Genomic DNA, 19,023 nt, shown 5'->3' with positions numbered 1-19,023 from the left:
TGCCCAAGGATGCTAATTATCTAAAAGGCCAGTCACCTTCCAACAAAATAAATACAAGTCATAAAAATGGAAACACATACGACAAAGGGAAATAAATCCATATAAATAATAGCATCAAATGTGAATGGACCAAATAATACAATCAATAAACAAATTTTAACCAATTCTTTGAAAAACAAGGGCATTTGAGAGCACTTGTTGCTCTTCCAGAGGAACCAGATTTGGTTCCCAAACCCCACATGATGGGATGACAACTATTTGTAATTCCAGTTCTGGGATCTGATCCCCACCCTGGGATCTGATTTCCACTTCTGATTTCCAAGGGCACCAGGCATGGATGGGACATAACACATACGTGCAAACAAAACACTTCTATACATAAAACAAAAAGATTTAAACATCCAGTTCTATGCAGTATATATGGGATAATTTTTAATTCAAAGATACAAAATGACGGTAAAAGGTGCAGACGCAAACAAAGGAGAAAGGGGTACAGTGAAATAAGCCAAATTAGGCTTTAAGATTTCTAAAACTGTAAAAGAAGAGGAGGATGAGGAGGAGGAGGAAGAGGAGGACAAGGAGGAGGATGAGGAGGAGGAGGATGAGGATGAAAAGGAGATAGAGCTTAAAGCAAGCCAAGGAAAAGGACAATAATGAGACAGCTAAAATGAAATGAAATTTAGAAAACAGCTATGAATACTTTGAAATAAAAAGGTCTCTGGAAATATAGCAAAATCAGACAAATGTTCACTACATCAGTGAGGAAAACAAGAGAAAAAAATGAAGTCATTAAAATCAAGAATATAAAATACCATAATTTACCTCACAAGAAATCAAAAGGATCATTAGGAACTATGAACAGACTAAGTAGCTTGAACAATTGAAATGAGATTTCTCACTATCCATAGACTAGAAGTCAAAGATAAAAATGCTGACTAGATTGCTTTTTTCCTAAATCTTGTCTTGGGAGGGCATGTGTATGTCTAGTTGGAGAGAGACACAAACACTAAGACTTGATATCTCTTGTAAGGACACCAATACCAGCCACCCACCATTTTGATATCACCTGTTTTACTTTCTAGAGACTATAGCTTCTGATACATATGAGAGAATAGCGCAAGGCCCTGGGTTCGGTCCCCAGCTCCGAAAAAAAAGAACCAAAAAAAAAAATAATAATAACATTCGTGAGAGACATGTTTATACAAAGTCACAAACTTCCAAAACTAAAATTAGAGATATTGGATAGAACAATACAGGTAAAATGATTAAATTAGCACTTTATTTTTTGTTCAAAAACAAAATCTCAGCTTAATATGTTGTCACTGGTAAGTTTTAACTAATATTTAAAGGAAAATGAATACTAATCTTTGGTAAATTGTTGCAGAAAATGTAAAAAAACCCAACTAATTCTGTGATGCCTATATTACAGTGACAACTGAGTCTGATAAGATACAAGAAAACTATGAAATAGATTTCTTTCTAAATGCTGATATAAAAAATCAACCAAAGTACTGACAAACCCAAACCAAATCTAATAATATAAAAAGCTATACACAAGTAAGACTTGTCCTCAGAGTGATGGGGTCTAAGTGGTTGTCTTTGAGAACAATAGAGACTTTCTCATCTCCTGTGTCTGAAACCCTGGCTGAAGTGCCAGATGTCCACGGTCATCAAAACTGCCACTGAGTGAATAACTCTGAATCCTTTGTCTTGTGAACTCGAGAAATGGATTTTTGACAGCAGTTTTAAAAGGAGTTTTACCATAAAGTAAAGGCTTTTAAAAGAAGGATTAATTGCAGAGAGAAAGCAAGCAAAGTTTCCCAAGAGAAGGTTGTCTCTGAGGAGCTTTGTCTGGGGAATCAGAAGGCTTTTTACTAAGAAAGCAAATTGGTATTTCAAATGACTTAGCAAAATAAGGAGAGGTGAGCTGGCTAGTCCAGCTGGTCAAACCACAGATCTCTACAGAGTATCCACTAACCTCTCCTTCCCAGTGAATGGAGTAGTGTTCTGATGCACAAGACTAAGGACCAATGAAGTATTTGTTCACACATAGCTTTCAGGCTGCTGTGCTCATTAGGTTGCTATGCTAAGGAAGGGAAAAAAAGTGTATCTAGCAGATGTACTTCTGGCTGATGGCCAGGGCAGAACTGCACACAGGACCAATGACACTTCTTTCCAGATTAGAGCCGCTTGTCAAAGACAAGAAACAGACCTGCTGGTTATGGAGAGCTATCTGCCTGACAAATTTCCTCTATTTTCACCAAAAGCAGGTGGCATAAGTCTCAAAATCAATAATATTAATAAAATTAAATGAAAACTACATGTTCATGCCATGTTCATGCCATTAGATTCAAGAAAAGCATTTGAGCAAATGCAATGCCATGTACAATAAAAGCTTGCAGCAAACAACTGTTAGAAGCTGATAGCTGGCACTTGAAATAAAACGTAACTAACATCATACTTAGTTATGAACAGTTGGATGTTTTACTCTTACAAGCAGGGAATCCCTAAGTAGGATTTCAACTTTCACTGTCTTTATTAAATATTGTTCCAGAGATTTTAATATGAAAAATTAACATAACAAAAAGGGAAATATATCCAATGTGGAAAGAAAAAATGTCTCAATGCAACTGTTGTGTTCTTTGTTGTGTAACACTTTCCTCTTAATTGAAACCTTCCTGAAGAGAGGAAGAAGGTTTATTAGAATCAGGAAGTAAATGAAATAAAGCTCAGGATGCTTCTGACTCTTGATTAACAGCACAGGTCCAGAAGGTTATGACAGCAATAACAATTGGTCAGGAAAGGACTCTCCAGTCAGCTAAGCTGCCTGCAAGTTGTGCAAGGAGCTCTGAGGCTGCAGCTTTCATTAGCCTTCATTTATGCTGGGATGGACTTTTCAGTGTTGCATCTACGTTTGAGTCACTTGTGCTTCCGGCAAGCAACTTCAATAAAACACTGAGTACTGAGCTAGACTTGGATGCTATTCTTTTTTAATCTGTTGGTATACTCACTGTCTTGGGTGAAGACACATTTGCTCACATCTCTCTGAGAAAAGTCACACGGAAAGTTTAGCACATAAACAGGGACCAAGAGAAGCAAAGGGAGGAGTGGTTGCATGTTCTTATCATTCATCACAGGGAACATCAGCTGTCACTACAACAGGGAGTCATACCATTTCCTACCACCGGGGAAAAATAGCCATGTCAGGATTGTCCCTAGAGACACTCTAACCTCTCACAGGTCACAATTAGTTTCCTGTCTCATCACTCATAATGGAATCTATTACAGCTACTCCTCCTTGCATAAATTGCAGGCATCTTGGCTGATTGAGAGAGTCTTGCCTCTTTACCAATTGTTACTGCTGATGTAACCTGGAGGGGTGTTGTTAGTGCTTCTTGTGATAAATGATAAAATATGCAGGCCAAGTCATCTAAAAGTACAATTTCATTCAAGTGACTTTCAGGGTCATAGTCCTCATGTTATGGGAGAATGATAAATGGAGGCTGCCATGCAAAATGGGTATGTCTCCATATGGTTGATGGACTAATGACCATGTAACCCTGATCCAGGTGTGGGATGGGATCATGAACAGCCTGGGTTTGTAGGATGATGTCACAGGTGAGGCAGGTACAGGATAGAAGGAGGCCTGCCATTGGAGGAGAAGGAAGGATGGGCAGGAGAGAAGTTTGAAGGAAGAGGAGGAGACTAAGGGAGAGAGGAGGAGAGGATGAGACGGAGAGAGGGGAGAAGCCATGGAAGGTGATGTTAAGATTCTGCTCTGTGTATTTACAGGTTGTTATTAATGTTCTCAAGGGATGGATGGTACTGGGCTTTGTATGTTTAAATGGGCAATTATATCTTACCAACTGGATCTAAGTTTATTGTGTTGTGTGTTCTTTTATGTGGGGGTTTGAGTGTAGGAAAGTGCGGCTGGGATGTGTTTCCACCAAGATATCTAGCAGATATCTGGGCACCGCGGTACAGCATGGGCTACATATGGTTCTGTTGTAGTACAAACCTCAGGACTGGTGGTGGGCTTTAGTTGCATTGCTGAAACCCCAGATTGGGTGCCATCTTTGTGATTTAGGAGAGGATTTTGTGGATCTAGATGACTTAGATAAGCATGTAAATTTGGTTCATAAAGTAGAATACTGATCAAGAAGAAATGAACTTTAGGGTCACTCAAAGGCACATATAGCAAGATTCATTCCAACCTGTTGTTCCTAGGGAAAAATTAATAGAAAACCAAATGCTGTACTAACAGGATTCTGGAAAGGCCTGATCAACAGTTCACAGAAGACATAAATGATAAGACAGTACAAATAAAAAATGTTTAGAAGTCTGTATATGTGTGGGTATTATTTCCCCAGAGTATTCCACATACATCTTTCCCTTGAAAGAACATATACAGAGAATAGAGACTGTCTACTCTACTGAGCATATAGATTGTCTACTCTGCATGGGGTCTTTTCATTGCCCAGGGGCAGCAGATGGAAAGGCAACAGTCCCAATGCTGGATGGGAACCTGTTAGAAACCAGAGATCTGTCTCCAAAATCAAGCACAGCAGTCTAGCATATAGTCTTGTTTCCTGTTGGAACTAAGCGTGGCTGACCAACACAAGCTAGCACCAGCAAGACCATTAGGAATAAAATGCAGTGTGGTCTCAAGGGCAGAGCAGCCCAAGGTGAGGAAAGAGGATTGCTTATGTAAAGTGGATTGTAGATTATGAAGGACTAGATGGGATAGTTTTCCTCATAATATACTACCGTATCCAGCAATGCTCTTTAAAAACTTTAATCGAGAATTGTATACATACATACATATATTTCAATCATGTCTATGCCCAAACCCCTCCCTTCCATCTCCTCCTTTATTCTCTCCAAATTTTATGTGTTTTCATATTTTTCAAATCCATGAATTCTACATATTACTGCCAGTATGTACATATATATATGGTCAACTACATGAAACATGAGTACCTTCTCAGGAGCTGTACCTCTGTAGAAAACTGACTCTCCCTCTTCCCATTAGACGTCAATCACAAACAACTCCTTAACTGGAGTTGGGACTCCCTGACTACTACCAGCCCCTTCATATTAGAATTTTGTCTAGATTGATTTTGTACAAGTCTTGTGCATGTTATAGCAAAACACACACACACACACACACACACACACACACACACACACACACCCTTAAGTGGTTTTTGTCACAGTAACTAGAAAGTGAAAACAAAAGCAGGGATCAAGACAGCAAAAAAAAAAAGACTGATGCCAGGCAAAAATAGTAGGCATTCCCTGGCATTAACACTCAGAACTGCCAGGCTTATCTACCCACCTAATCCTTCTTTTCTGCTACCTGTTACTGAAAGCATCTTGTCTGGCATCATGCAATCAACTCTGCTGAGACACAGTGTCCTCTTTAATTTTTTTCTGAATGACTTCTGTTGGATCTCTGGGGATGGAACCCAGAACCTTGTATGTTTATGCAAGCCTTCTACCACTGAACTCCACCCACAACCCAGCCCCCTCTTGGCAACTTCTTCCTGGCTCCCAAAGAGCTTGAGTAGCTGCAGAACCCAGTGTCTTTTTGCACGGGTCACAGAGAGCATTGCACAAAGAACAGGAACAAAGGGAAGTAGAGGAAAGTGCACGTGTGTGGAGCAGGCTTTTCTCCTGCCATTACAGCAGCAGTCATGAGGGATCTGGAAACAAACAAATAAACCAACAGCTAAAGCTCCTCTGAGGTTCCAGCACCCAATATTTTCTGTCCTCTTTGAAAAGAAAAATCAAGTCTTATTTGTACTGTCAATATACCCTTGGGTGTGTGGCCTTCCGCTGAAGTGTGATCAACTTCCCATGGGCCAGAAAACTAACTCCTCTCTCTCTCTCTCTCTCTCTCTCTCTCTCTCTCTCTCTCTCTCTCTCTCTCTCTCTCTCTCTCTCCCTCTCTCCCTCCCTCCCTCCCTCCCTCCCTCCATACACCCACCCTCAATTTTCCACAGTCCTCCACTAGGATAGGGAACTTATGTATACTGCCTCTTCCTATGCTGAGATTATGTCTGGCTTGAGCTTTCACAGGTCTTATGCATAATGTAACAACTGCTAGGTGTCTTTATGTGCAGTTGTCTTATTGCATCCCAAAATATCAATGTTTTATAGTCATACAATACCTCAGACTCTTAGAATCTTTCTGAGCCCCCCTTCCACAATGAACCACAAGTCTTGAAGATAGTATATGATATAGATGTCCCATTTAGAGCTGAGCATTGTGCAGTCTCTTATATTCTGCACAATGACTGGTTGTTAGTCTCTTTGTTAACCACCATCTACTGCATAAGAACGTTTCTCTGATGAGTGCTAAGATGTGCGTTTATGTGTGGGTATAACATAAAACTTTTAGGAGTTGCTTTAACATTATGTTAAATAGGCCCATTACCTACCTAGCTTCAGGTTCTTGGCTCTCCTAATGGTACTAGCCATGAATTCCTTTTTTGTGGAACAGGCATTAAATTCAATTAGAAAGTGATTGACCACTCCTATGACATTAGAGTAATTTTTGAACAAGTGGCCATATCTTTCCAGGATGGTCATTATTGAAGCTGGTAGAGTTTACATTTTGGTAACAGTGATGATTACTTCTCTTTGCTGGTAGCATTCATTAACGACTTTCAGCAGTTTGCTAGCAAGTATGGGAGAATCTTTAAGGTGAGTCCCAGTTTTATCTCTTCATGTTATTTGATTTAAGTATGTGACATCTTTGGCAAAAGTGGTCTTTCTAGCAAGTTATGGGGAGTAAACAAGAACATTGACAAATAGCTTATATTATTTGGGGACGTCTGTAAAATCTCCCTAGATGACAACTGTAAAAGAGGTAACCCATTTCAAATACTGGCCTTTTATTTTTGATAGCCTGTGCTGTCTAGTAGAGGCATTGTTGCCCCATTATATGGCTAATCAATTGAGGTTAGAGGTTAAGTCAATTGAGTTTTTTATATGTATATATTTTAGAAAGCTTCTACAATAGTAGGTTTCCACATGAGATTTTTGAAAGGTCTTTAGTGTTAGTTATTCCTCTGAATATTCCCTCCTCTACGCTATCTTCCCATTCAACCCTTCCCATTTCATTGTCCCTCTTTAATGCTTTATACCATTGTTGTCACTTTTCCTTTTCTTAAAGGTCACTTCCATCAATCCTTACTGATCTTCTTACTAATCCTCTGACCCCTATGGATAGTCCAAATGAAACACATGTATCTGAAAATTCAAAGCTAACAATTGTAACCAGAGAATATATGAGACATTTGCCTTTCTGGTCCTGGATTACCTCAGTCAAAATGATTGATTCAATCTCCATTCATTTACCTGCAGTGGTTTGTTCTTTGTACTTTAGTAATCTTTCTAGTGCTCATATTTTGTGATTATTTAACTTCGAGAATTTTAGTCCCAGGATTCTTGCTGTGTGTAAAGATCTTTAGGAGTGGCAATTGGGTAGAAAGAGTTAACAAACTGCAAAGTTCTTCAAAACTTGGAGTTGCATATCCTATATATGGTCAAAGAGGAAGAGCATTGAACAGTACAAATGAGAATGTGCGAGTTCCTCCTCCTTATAGTGGCATTCAGAGATATGGTATAATGAAAGCTAATCTCAAAAATAAACAAAACACTAGGTGGCAGCAATAGAAACACAGATAGGAAGGCAAAGCATGAGGGCCTTGCTTCCCGTTATATTCATATTTGGATGTGAGGTTATGTTTGTGTGCTTTCATTCTCTTTGTTTTGTTGCCAAGACGATTAGTTTCTTGTTTCTTCTAGGGTATAGCTTGCCTCCTTATGTTGGGCTTTACCATTTATTATCCTTTGTAGTGCTGGATTTGTAGAAAGATATTGTGTAAATTTGGTTTTGTCATGGAATATCTTGGTTTCTCCATCAATGTTAATTGAGAGTTTTGCTGAATACAGTAACCTGGGCTGGCATTTGTGTTCTCTTAGGGTCTGTATGACATCAGTCCAGGATCTTCTGGCCTTCATAGTTTCTGGCGAGAAGTCTGGTGTGATTCTGATAGGTCTCCCTTTATATGTTACTTGACCTTTTTCCCTTACTGCTTTTAATATTCTTTCTTTATTTTGTGCGTTTGGTGTTTTGACAATTATGTGACGGGAGGTATTGCTTTTCTGGTCCAATCTATTTGGAGTTCTGTAGGCTTCTTGTATGTCTATGGGTATCTCTTTTTTTAGGTTAGGGAAGTTTTCTTCTATGATTTTGTTGAAGATATTTACTGGTCCTTTGAGCTGGGAGTCTTCACTCTCTTCTATACCTATTATCCTTAGGTTTGATCTTCTCATTGAGTCCTGGATTTCCTGTATGTTTTGGACCAGTAGCTTTTTCCGCTTTACATTATCTTTGACAGTTGAGTCAATGATTTCTATGGAATCTTCTGCTCCTGAGATTCTCTCTTCCATCTCTTGTATTCTGTTGGTGAAGCTTGTATCTACAGCTCCTTGTCTCTTCTTTTGGTTTTCTATATCCAGGGTTGTTTCCATGTGTTCTTTCTTGATTGCTTCTATTTCCATTTTTAATTCCTTCAACTGTTTGATTGTGTTTTCCTGGAATTCTTTCAGGGATTTTTGCGATTCCTCTCTGTAGGCTTCTACTTGTTTATTAATGTTTTCCTGTGTTTCCCTAAGTGTGTTCATGTCTTTCTTGAAGTCCTCCAGCATCATGATCAAATATGATTTTGCAACTAGATCTTGCTTTTCTGGTGTGTTTGGATATTCCATGTTTGTTTTGGTGGGAGAATTGGGCTCCGATGATGGCATGTAGTCTTGGTTTCTGTTGCTTGGGTTCCTGCGCTTGCCTCTCGCCATCAGATTATCTCTAGTGTTACTTTGTTCTGCTATTTCTGACAGTGGCTAGACTGTCCTATAAGCCTGTGTGTCAGGAGTGCTGTAGACCTGTTTTCCTCTCTTTCAGTCAGTTATGGGGACAGAGTGTTCTGCTTTCGGGCGTGTAGTTTTTCCTCTCTACAGGTCTTCAGCTGTTCCTGTGGGCCTGTGTCTTGAGTTCACCAGGCAGCTTTCTTGCAGCAGAAAATTTGGTCTTACCTGTGGTCCCGAGGCTCAGGTTCGCTCGTGGGGTGCTGCCCAGGGGCTCTCTGCAGTGGCAGCAACCAGGAAGACCTGTGCCGCCCCTTCTGGGAGCTTCAGTGCACCAGGGTTCCAGATGGTCTTTGGCTTTTTCCTCTGGCGTCCGAGATGTGTGTGCAGGGAGCAGTCTGTTCTGGTTTCCCAGGCTTGTTTGCCTCTCTGAAGGTTTAGCTCTCCCTCCCATGGGATTTGGGTGCAGAGAACTGTTTTTCCGGTCTGTTTCCTTCAGGGTCCGGCGGTGTCTCTGGCAGGGGTCCTGCCGCTCCTGGGCCCTCCCCCACGGGAGCCCAGAGGCCTTATACAGTTTCCTCTTGGGCCAGGGATGTGGGCAGGGGTGAGCAGTGTTGGTGGTCTCTTCTGCTCTGCAGCCTCAGGAGTGCCCACCTGACCAGGCGGTTGGGTCTCTCTCTCACCGGGTCTGGGGAGGGCCTTATCCACCATGTTTCTTCCTTTCAAACATGCTTCTTCTTAGCTTCTTTTCATACAAACCCGTATTTATTATTAGACGATTCATTAGTTTAATTTCTAACTTGACAAAAAGATCTTAAGAGGTAAGATCTTATAATTAGAAGGAAGAAATTGAAATGTAGTTCTGGAATTCATTTTTTAATTAAAAATGTATGTAACATATTGTGATCATAGTTTCCCCTCCCCCATCTCCTCACAGATTCTTCCCACCTCCCTAAGTATTCAACTCCATATCTTCCTTCTCTCTTTCTTTAGAAAACAAGAGAAAAACTAAAAAGAAAAAATCATATTAAAAACAAAGCAAAACATATTAAAAACAAAGATTCTGAAGCCACAATATATAAACAAAAGACCAAAATCATTAAAAAGTCTAAACAAAGCAATATGAGAAAAAAATAATCTCCAAAAATACTTTTGAGTTAGTTTTGTGTTGGCATTTACTACTGCCATGGGGTTTGCTGTTAACTTTCATTTATGAGAGTGGGTATGAATTAGAGATAGCTTAGTTGGGAATGAGCCTTAACCCACTCACTGCTAGGACCTCATTTGGTTTGAACCCTCTGCATGCTACCATAGTCTTTGTGAGTTCATATGTGCATAAGTCCTGTTGTTTCAGGAAGACAATATTTCTTTGGCATCTTCCATTCCCACTGGCTCCTACAGTTTCTGTTTTCTCTTTCAAAGGGTTCCCGGAGCGCCAAGTGGAGAGACCTAATGGTGACATCATTAGTAAGCTGTGGTTCTCTGTATTGGTTCCTATAATCCTGCAGGAAGCTTCTGTGGTGATAGCTGTGAAAGATAGGAGTATTTCCAGATGTCATTGATGTATTCCTCCATGTGTTCCTATGGATTTGGCCATAAATCCAATCAGAGAGTTGTTGGTTACTTCCACAAGCCACAGTTGCAGGTCACCATTGGAAATCAAAGAGTTCAGCTGAGTTGGTGCTTACCTTTCTCCTTTAGAAGCATTCAGAGCACCTTCCAGTACCATAAACACTAGTCAGTATGGGTTGAAGCTCTATGTAGGTAGACACCAGCTCAACCTCTCCACCTTCAATGAGTTGTGTAGTTGTTGTCTTCAGTAACAGGTCCTTGTCATCAGTTTGTGGAGAGCAACTAGTAGCTTTGACAATAGTCTGGGTTGTTTGGGGGTCTCCATGGTGACCCATTGCCCAACAACTCAATTAGATATAGCCCATTCTTGGCAGTAGAAATTTCACTTAATAGCAAAAAAATATCTAGTTAGCTACTGAATCGTTAAGAAGAACAGTTGCTGGGATTTTGCTATTTTTCCACTATTGATAACATCATGATAAGATTCAAATCTCCATATATGTAGTATTTTTAGCATTTAAAGATAAAATTAACTCTCCATAGTTGATAATAAAGCAGCAGTATGCTAACATTTATATCTACACCACTGTAATACACGCCTAAGTCGGCATTAGAGTTAGTAGTTGGCTAGAGGGATTTGAGATGCTTGCGCAATCATTTTAGTTTTTCTCTGCATTGGATGCAATAGTACTATTTTAAGTAGAGTTAAGATTTCTTGCTAGCTGTGTTTTATATGCCTCCTAGCATTTGTTCAAAGTCTAGATGTTTCAGTGCTCTTATATAGAAAGACATAAGCAGTCTTCAAGGCATGCATAATTTGTAAAGAAGACAAGATGTTTACGGTTTTGCTAAAGGTAACAAGGAATTCATCAAAGTAAAGAATAAGTGAGTTATAAATAGGGGAAGAGTAAGTAGAAAGGCATCTCTGTTTGAGAAAACATCTTTGGATACTTGAAATAACTGTAACTGACCTGACATGAATGAAGGTATTTTAAGAGAACCTCATGTGTCTCTTTTTTACTATTAGAGTATTGAAACAATAGATCCCTGGAAATCATAACTTACGAGTCTCATGGTGGAAGAAGGAAAAGGCTGAAACCTGGTACCAAGCAAAGGAAATGAGAGATTTTACACAGTTCTGAAAACTTGTCAGACCACCTTGTATCAGAGACTGGAACCTAGACAATGAGATCATACCTTGGCCTGGAATGCTTAGGCATGCATGCTTTTGGCCTTCTATTTAAATCTAATTGTCATATCAAGATCCCAAAGACAGACTTTGGGGTAGAGATCACTGGACATTTTCATTTATTTGTTTGTTTGTTTGTTTACCTAATGTGGCCATATTGAATATATCCTCAAGCTCTGATTTCTCCATTTACTTGTCCCTTTAAGTGGCCCCTTGAGTATGGTTGCTAGGGCTGGTGGGGATCAGCTTTGACCATCACAACCTAAATAGCATACTTTAGTGTTCCTTGTGTATTGTGTCACCTACGTTATGAAAAAAGTATGGCAGAAAGATGAGACTGGATAATAGGCAGAGGCCAGGTACCCAAATTCATTGGGTAATAAATTTGAACTTATCTCCTAAAAAATTGTTCATTATTATTTAAGGAAAAACAGGGTTTTAAAATGATCAAAAATGAACAAAAAAGAAAAATAACTAACAGACAATGAAAGCAGTTGAGAGATGTCAGTATACTGGAGGTTAGCGATGAACTTGACTTATCCGTATTAGAGTAACATTGTTGAAGCTGAAAAAAGCAGATGAAGCAGAAATTGTAGACACAAATGTGTTGCTTTGTTCAATGGGAAATATGTGACTATGTGAAAAATAGGCCAAGCGGCAACAACTTCTAAAGAAAGGTAACTGCTGGAAGCTGGAGAAATGGTTAAGCGTAGTTAAGAGCATTAACTGCTCTTCCAGAGGTCCTGAGTTCATTTCAAAGCAACCACTGGTGGCTCACAACCATCTGTAAAGGGATCAGATGCCCTCTTTTGATGTGTCTGAAGAGAGCAACAGTGTACTCATATACTTAAAATAAATAAATATTAAAAAAAAACACATGGTATGCACTCATTGATAAGTGGCTATTAGCCCAAATGCTTGAATTACCCTAGATGCACAGAACACATGAAACTCAAGAGGATGACCAAAATGAGAATGCTTCACTCCTTCTTTAAAAGGGGAACAAGAATACCCTTGGCAGGGAATAGGGAGGCAAAGTTTAGAACAGAGGTAGAAGGAACACCCATTCAGAGCCTGCCCCACATATGGCCCATACATATACAGCCACCAAACTAGACAGGATGGATGAGTCAAAGATGTGCAGACCAACAGGAACCGGAGGTAGATCTCTCCTGAGAAACACAGCCAGAATACAGCAAATATATAGGTGAATGCCAGCAGCAATCCACTTAACTGAGAACGGGACCCCCGTTGAAGGAATCAGAGAAAGGACTGAAAGAGCTTGAAGGGGCTCGAGACCCCATATGAACAACAATGCCAAGCAACCAGAGCTTCCAGGGACTAAACCACTACCCAAAGACTATACATGGACTGACCCTGGACTCTGACCTCATAGGTAGCAATGAATAGCCTAGAAAGAGCACCAGTGGAAGGGGAAGCCCTGGGTCCTGCTAAGACTGAATCCCCAGTGAACATGATTGATGGGAGGAGGGTGGTAATGGGGGGAGGATTGGGAGGGGAACAACCATATAGAAGGGGAGGGGGAGGGGTTTGGAGGATGTTGGCCCAGAAACCGGGAAGGGGAATAACAATTGAAATGTAAATAAGAAATACTCAACTTAATAAAGAAAAAAAATGGGTTGGGGATTTAGCTCAGTGGTAGAGCGCTTGCCTAGCAAGCGCAAGGCCCTGGGTTCGGTCCCCAGCTCTGAAAAAAAAATAAAAAAAAATTTAAAGCAAAAAAAATAAAGAAGAAAAATAAAGGTGGGTAGAGTTTGAGCCCTACTCGTGCACGAGGCACTTGTGTCCTGCATTCCAGCACCTGCAGTGAAGATGTCCCACCCATCCCCAGCAGCCAAGCCCTCCAATTCCAAGAAACCTCGAGTCTTCTTTGACGTGGACATCAGCGGGAAGCGAGTTGGACAAATTGTTTTAGAATTGTTTGCAGATATTGTTCCTAAAACTGCAGAAAACTTTCGTGCATTGTGTACAGGAGAAAAGGGCACTAGATCGACAGCTGGGAAACCTCTGCATTTTAAAGGATGCCCTTTCCACCGAATTTTTAAGAAATTTATGATTCAGGGTGAAGACTTCTCAAATCAGAATGGGACAAGTGGAGAATATTTATGGTGAAAAATTTGAAGATGATAATTTTCACTATAAGCATGATCGGGAGGGTTTGCGGAGCATGGCAAATGCAGGCCCCAATACAAATGGTTCTCAGTTCTTTATCACAACAGGTCCAACTCCTCATGTGGATGGGAAACATGTGGTAAATTTGGTCAAGTAATAAAAGGACGAGTTGTGGCAAGGATGCTTGAAAATGGAGACCTGAATGGTGAAGAACTTGCCAAACTGTGTGTTATTGCAGAATGTAGAGAATTGAAGGAAGGGGATGACTGGGGAATATTCCCCAAAGATGGCTCTGGGGGTAGTCATCCAGATTTCCCCGAGGATGCAAAAGTAGACTTAAAGGATGTAGATAAAATTTTATTAATATTCGAAGACTTAAAAAACATTGGAAATACTTTTTTCAAGTCTCAGAACTGGGAGATGGCTATTAAAAGATATACGAAGGTTTTAAGGTACGTGGATAGTTCAAAGGCTGTTACTGAGAAAGCAGATCTATCCAGACTGCAACCTAGAGCCTTAAGTTGTGTGTGGCTGAATATTGGTCCTAGTAAGTTGAAGATGTCAAATTGGCAGAGGGCGATTGACAGTCGCTTGAAGCTCTTGAAATGGATCCTTCAAACACTAAAGCACTATACCGAAAAGTGCAGGGATGGAAAGGATTGAAAGAATATGATCAAGCATTGGCTGACCTTAAGAAGGCGCAGGAGATAGCCCCAGGAGATAAAGCAATCCAGGCAGAATTGCTTAAAGTCAAACAAATGATAAAGGCACAGAAAGATAAAGAAAAGGCAGTGTATGCAAAAATGTTTGCTTACTGAGGATTAAAGTTTCCTTAACTATTATACATTGATTATATAAAGGACAATGTATATTACTGTCTACATAATCCCTGATGTGTTTCCCTTGATCTTTGTCACCGTTTACATAGCAGTGCTGACATCGGTTCCTTCTTAATAAAGTTACAAATTACAGTGAAAAAAAAATAAAGGTAACTGCTAAGGATCTGTCAGACACAAGTATCAAGAGATCACATAGGGGTAAGACTCATTCAGCATACACCTAACTATAACACAAACTCCCTTTGTCTTCAGTAATATACCAAAACACTGAGATGCTGAAAAACTATTTGTTTAAGGAGCTACTTATAGACATTTTCAAAGGATGATTGAAATTGGTAAGATTTGGCATAGCTACAAAGTATAATTTTTAGTATCAAACATTGCAACAGCAAAAACAATCTGTGTTTCCATTACACAAATATCTATACTTCTGTGTGTAGCTTTACTAAGTCTGGAGCTTCTGATCAATACCTAAGAGGAAGTTGAACAAGGTTTATGTTTGTAAATGATCTTTGAGTGATCCTTGCTATTGAATGACAATGAAAAAAGGACATGTTTATCTTGCTCCCAAGTTTTGAATACTATCTTATAGTAGAATGAATAGATAAACTTCCTTTCTTAAAAATGAACTTTTAAGAAGTAACAATAATGGAATTTCAATAAGTAGACCAAAGATGTGAAAAAAAATAAAAAAGCTGCTAGAAAATCTAGCAAGGAATACTAGTTTTATGAACACATGACACAGGCTTAGTTCTCCATTTCCTAACCCATTGGTAGAATTGCTGACCAGTTTGATGCCAAGACATACCACTTGTGAAATTGTAATGATAATCATAATAATCTTTATGTACTTCACAGTGTTATACTGAGTCATATGAAATGGCTTTGTGAAAATATGATGTCTCTGAGCTGTTAAAGCACTTACCAACAAGCCAGATGATCTGAGTTGGATCCTTAGGCTCCACATAATGCAAGAAGGGTACTGAATCCGCTAAGCCATTCTGTTACCTCTACATGTGACACTGTGTGCACCTGCATAAATACACACATGAACGGGAATAAAATCAAGATAAATGAATAGAAAAATGAAGATATATCTCATGTGTTGTATTAATGACCATACAACCTAAAGAAATTGTTAGCAGTAAGTGGAACATGGCCACTGGAGCCTACAAGTAAACATAATTATTACTTTAGTTTACTAGGAGAATGAAAGTTTCTTAAGAAATTTCCTGCTGGAAAAATTTAAAGAAGATGACATCTTTTCAATGTTCTTTCTCAGCCCAGTCACTTCCTTCAGGCTATACTCACTTCCCCCGATCTTAACTCTTATTCTAAAAATCATTAAAAAATTTGAAAAGTGTATTTAGTACAACGAGTTCTGTGCATAATTACATACTAGCTCATCTTCTGCCTTATTTGATCCATGTGTATTTCCTGATCTTTGAAGCTAGATTTTAAGTTCCTATACTCTAAGGAGAATTTCTGAACTCCACGTTTGTGATTTAACTGCATTTGGCAAAAGTACATCGGGGTTATAGATGAAGAGGTTTGAGAGAATTTTGAATATTAGCAGAAGGATGAAGTTTTGAGACTCGAAATTGGGGTTAGACAATCTTTTTTTCTTTTTTTTGTTTTATTTTATTTTTTTTAATTAACTTGAGTATTTCTTATTTACATTTCGAATGTTATTCCCTTTCCCGGTTTCTGGGCAAACATCCCCCTAATCCCTCCCCTTCCCCTTCTTCATGGGTGTTCCCCTTCCCACCCTCCCCCCATTGCCACCCTCCCCCCAACAGTCTAGTTCACTGGGGGTTCAGTCTTAGCAGGACCCAGGGCTTCCCCTTCCACTGGTGCTCTTACTAGGATATTCATTGCTACCTATGAGGTCAGAGTCCAGGGTCAGTCCATATATAGTCTTTAGGTAGTGGCTTAGTCCCTGGAAGCTCTGGTTGCTTGGCATTGTTGTTCATATGGGGTCTCGAGCCCCTTCAAGCTCTTCCAGTTCTTTCTCTGATTCCTTCAACGGGGGTCCTATTCTCAGTTCAGTGGTTTGCTGCTGGCATTCGCCTCTGTATTTGCTGTATTCTGGCTGTGTCTCTCAGGAGAGATCTACATCTGGCTCCTGTCGGCCTGCACTTCTTTGCTTTATCCATCTTGTCTAATTGGGTGGCTGTATATGTATGGCCACATGTGGGGCAGGCTCTGAATGGGCTAGGCTCACAACCAAAAATATAAGGGGTTAGACAATCTTTATACCAATTTGGTTCCTCACTGACGTTTTAGAATACAAAAGTAATTTTTTTCTCACGACTCTTCCTAATTTCTGTTCCCAAATCGTTGTCACTGAATTATTAGCATTTTCTGTCAGCACACAGCAATTCAACTCTGATTAAATTGTTTAGATTGCAGAAGATCTTTGACATTTTATCAGCATCTCTTATTTAATTACTGTGAACAACATTTCTACAGTATGACTGAGCTAAGCTTGGCCTCCAGTAATTTAGAATAGAATAGAAAACTAATGTGACTTTTTAGCTAGAAAACCATGTACTTTGTGTCCGTAGAGGTTGAAGAACATTGAGTTCCCTGAACCAATGGAAAATATTGATGAATGGTGTTTTAGCCACAAACAATTCATAAACGGATGAGTTCTCAGAAAATTAGATTTACTAATCCATTGTAATGAGGAAGATTAAGACATTGGAAGAATCACAGGGTGCTTTGTCAAAGGAAAAACATGAGAGCTACTAGAGAATTCTAGTGAAGGGTACAGTTCAGGTGAAACACAAGTAAAGCTGTGGGTAAAGGGATCATTGCTGCTTCTGCCTATGCCTCAAGTTTCCTATCCCTAGGACATGTCCCACGGTTGAGATATAGTCATTGAGAGGATGTGATCAATCATTTCAAAGTTGCACATGTGACTACAATAGCTTCATTTTCTATACTTGAATATAAAACTTAATGTTGTGCCATTGAATGTGTGAGCCCATTATGTTTTCCACATTCAATTAACATAAAATTTTTGAAATGTATTTCCTTCCTCATAAGAATAATGCTCTAAGTGATGGAAGTGTTCTTTGCCAGTCCATAAATGCAAATCATTGCATTAAAAACGTGAAATCACATGCAGTTGCAATGGAAAGCTCTATAGCTTCCCAAATAGATGAACTAAAACAGGATGGCTCCCTTACATAAAAAAGAGGGTTTCTTTGTTTTGTACTTTGGTGTTTGGGAGAAGTAAATTTAATTAGAGAAAATGAGTGTACCCTGAGATAGCATTGTTTAGGTTCAGTAGGTATCCCTGTAAACACATCCGTGTAGCTTAGAATTGATCTTGATATTTCATTTTGACAGGAATTTTTTCTCTATATACATGATCTTATGCTATATCTGGTTCTGGATTTTACACAACCTATGAGTGGACAATAAAGGGAGAAGAAAGGAAAGGCTTTCTTGACACAGCTCTTAGCACTATGTGAAAACAAGAAAACTGTGTGTGTTATGATTTTAATGAAGTGTCCTCTATAGTCTCTGGCACTTGACTACTTGTTCTTAAATTGGAAGCACTGTTTGAGAAGGCTTAGGAGGTATAGCCTTGCTGAAGAAAGTAGTTCTTAGCTGTGGGCTTGCTCATGGCGCTTTATTATAGCAATAGAATGACTAATACATGTGGTAGATCTAGTCTCAGTTTTTTTGAAAAACCATCACTCCTGCAATGGTTGTACTAGACTTCACTCCCACCAGCAGTTAATGTTGTGCAAGTAACTATAACTTCCTGATCAGGTTTAAGGGTAACTCCACATGGTCAACTCCATACTTGGCACCAATATTGGATCAGGAACCAATGAGTGAACAAGTTATATGCCCCAGGGGAGAAATGTCTACAATTACACTGCTGAATAGACACAATGTTAAACCAACTCCTGATTATTCGGCATTATCCTCATACATTCAGGTATCCCTCAACCTTCATCAGAGAAGCTTCTGAGAACCATAACTGGCCGAGGTGCAAGGATAAGACTCTGCAGAACGATCACTCACCATTGTTGGTGGGATTGCAGACTGGTACAACCATTCTGGAAATCAGTCTGGAGGTTCCTCAAAAAATTGGACATTGAAATACCTGAGGACACAGCTATACCTCTCTTGGCCATATACCCAAAAGATGCCCCAACATATAACAAAGGCACATGTGGCCCATATATATGCAGCCACCTAATTAGATAAGATGGATGAAGCAAAATAAACATTTATAAAGTATCATTTTCCTATTTCCTTTGTGCCCTCTAATCCAGTGGTTCTCAACCTGGGGGTCACGACCTCTTTAGGGGTTCAAATGACCTTTTTCACAGAGATCACACATCAGATATCCTAATATCAGAAACATATTATAGTAGCAAAAATTATGGT

General features: G+C 39.5%; 1 pseudogene; it reads left to right on the top strand.

Moving 5' to 3' along the window:
* Positions 1-13,251: 13,251 nt before the first annotated feature.
* Ppid-ps17 (peptidylprolyl isomerase D, pseudogene 17) lies at positions 13,252-16,335 on the top strand (annotated as a pseudogene).
* Positions 16,336-19,023: the final 2,688 nt, after the last annotated feature.

This window comes from Rattus norvegicus, chromosome X (genome assembly GCF_036323735.1).
Source record: "Rattus norvegicus strain BN/NHsdMcwi chromosome X, GRCr8, whole genome shotgun sequence".
NCBI lineage: Eukaryota > Metazoa > Chordata > Mammalia > Rodentia > Muridae > Rattus > Rattus norvegicus.
This window is presented reverse-complemented; position numbering and strand designations above follow the sequence as displayed.